Here is a 3,130-nt window from a genome sequence, read left to right on the forward strand (position 1 = left end):
CACCACTGAAAAGACATAGAATGGCAAAATGGATAAAATATCATCAGGCAACAATCTATTGCCTTCAAGAGACTCACCTCACTAGAAAGGACACCCACAGACTCAAAGTAAGAGGATGGGAAACAAACTTTCAGGTGAACGGAATACAAAAGAAAAGAGGAGTAGCGATCTTAATTTCAGATAAAATACCCTTCAAGCTATTAAAAATCAAAAAAGATACAGAAGGCCACTACATAATGATAAAAGGCTCAATCCATCAACAAGAAATATCTATCCTAAACATATATGCACCCAATATAGGTGCACCAACTTTCATAAAGCAACTCTTGGAAAACTAAAGAAAGATATCAACTCTAACACTATCATAACTGGGGACTTTAATACCCCACCCACAACCCTAGACAGATCATCAGGACAAAAAATCAGCAAGGAGATCCGGAACCTCAATGTGACTTTGGACCAAATGCACTTAATTGATACCTACAGAACACTCCATCCAAAGACCACAGAATACACATTCTACTCATCACCACATGGAACATATTCTAAGATCAACCACATACTCGGCCATAAATCAAGCATAAGCAAATTTAAAAGGACCGAAATTCTACCAAACACCTTCTCGGACCACAGTGGAATAAAAATAAACATTGACACCAACAAAGTCCCCCCAAAACCCACAGAGACATGGACACTAAACAGCATGATGCTAAACAACTCCTGGGTCAATGACAAAACCAAAACAGGGATCAAAAGATACCTGGAAACAAATGAAAATGAAGAAACATCTTACCAAAATCTCTGGGATGCCCTGAAAGCTGTAGTAAGAGGGGAATTTATATCCCTACAAACACACATGAAGAAAATGGAAGGAACAGAAATTCACAACCTAACAAGCCACCGAAAGAAGGTGGAAAAGCAAGACCACAAAAACCCTAATTTCAGCAGAAGAATCCAGATCACCAAAATCAAAGCCCAAATCTAGGACATAGAAGACAAAAAGATAATACAAAAAATCAATGAAACAAAAAGCTGGTTCTTCGAAAGGATAAACAAGATCGATGGTCCCCTAGCTAGACTGACCAAGAAAAAACGAGGAAAAAAAACCAAATAAGCACAATCAGAAACACAAAAGATGAAGTCACATCTGACTCTGAAGAAATACAAAAGATCATTAGAGACTACTACGTACACTTGTATGGAAACAAACTTGAAAACCTTAAGGAAATGGAGGACTTTCTGACATCATACAACCTACCTAGGTTAGAACAAGAAGAAATTGAGACCCTAAATAGACCAATAACAATCAAGGAAATCGACTACGTAATAAGAAAACTTCCTACAAAAAAAGCCCTGGTCCAGATGGCTTTCCAGCAGAATTCTACAAGACATTCAAGGAGGAGCTGATACCAATCCTACTGAAGGTATTCCAGGTGTTTGAAAAAGATGGAACTCTCCCCAAATCATTTTACAAAGCCAACATCACATTGATACCCAAGCCAGGTAAAGATCCAACAAAGAAACAGAACTACAGGCCAATATCTTTGATGAACATAGATGCTAAAATTCTCAACAAGATCCTAGCAAACCGGATTCAGCAATACATCTCAAAAATCATCCACCGTGACCAAGTAGGCTTCATTCCTGGGATGCGAGGCTGGTTCAACATTCGTAAAACCATAAATGCAATTAAATACATCAACAGATGTCAAAACAAAAACTACATGATCATATCATTAGATGCAGAAAAAGCTTTGGATAAAATCCAGCACCCCTTTTTGATAAAAACCCTTGAACATCTAGGCATACGGGGAACATACCTCAAAATAGTAAAAGCCATCTATGAGAAACCCACAGCCAGCATACTCCTAAATGGACAAAAATTGGAACCAATTCCCCTGAAAACTGGAACTAGACAAGGATGCCCACTCTCACCCCTCCTGTTCAACATAGTATTGGAAGTCCTGGCTAGAGCAATCAGAGAAGAGGAGGCAATAAGAGGTATTCAAATAGGAAAAGAGGAAGTCAAGTTATCTCTCTATGCAGATGATATGATTGTGTACCTTGAAAACCCAAGAGAATCTGTCAAAAGCCTCCTTACATTGATAAAGGCCTTTGGCAAAGTCTCAGGACACAAAATAAATGTACAAAAGACAATCACATTTCTCTACACCAACAATAAACAAACAGAAACCCAAATAAAAAACACAATTCCATTCACAATAGCCACAAAAAAAATGAAATACCTTGGCATCTTCCTAACCAGAGACGTGAAAGACCTTTACAATGAAAATTACAAAACACTGCTCAAAGAAATCAAAGCTGACACGAACAAGTGGAAAAATATCCCATGCTCATGGATCGGAAGAATCAACATTGTGAAAATGTCCATCTTACCTAAGGCAATCTACAAATTCAATGCAATACCCATTAAATTACCAACAACATTCTTCTCAGACCTAGAAAAAACAACACAGGAATTCATATGGAAACACAAACGTCCAAGAATAGCCAGAACAATCCTCAGCAAAAAAAAACAAAGCAGGTGGTATCACAATACCAGACTTCAAACTTTACTATAAAGCTACAATCATCAAAACAGCTTGGTATTGGTACAGGAACAGGCATATAGATCAATGGAACAGAATTGAGATTCCAGAAGCAAAACCTCAATTTCTCAACCAACTCATCTTCAACAAAGCCCCCACCACCTACCACTGGGGAGAGGAGAACCTATTCAGTAAATGGTGCTGGGAAAACTGGCTGACCACATGCAGAAGATTGAAACAGGACCCCTATCTATCCCCATGCACAAAGGTTAACTCCAAATGGATCAGAGACCTAAATGTAAAACCTGAAACCATAAAAACCTTAGAAAAGGAAGGAAATACCCTCATGGAAACCGGAACTGGCATCCCATTCCTGTACAAATCCTGAAACCCACAGGTCATAAGAGAGAACATAGACAAGTGGGACCTAATCAAACTGACAAGCTTCTGCAAAGCCAAAGAAACCATCAAGAGAGCAGAGAGACAGCCTACAGACTTGGAAAAAGTATTTGTCAACTCTAGGTCTGACAAAGGCTTAACATCCTGGATCTACAAGGAACTGAAACGTACTGAAAAGAAGA

This window comes from Carlito syrichta, unplaced genomic scaffold (assembly GCF_000164805.1).
Source record: "Carlito syrichta isolate Samal-C Ts95f unplaced genomic scaffold, Tarsius_syrichta-2.0.1 Scaffold121439, whole genome shotgun sequence".
Taxonomy (NCBI): Eukaryota; Metazoa; Chordata; class Mammalia; order Primates; family Tarsiidae; genus Carlito; species Carlito syrichta.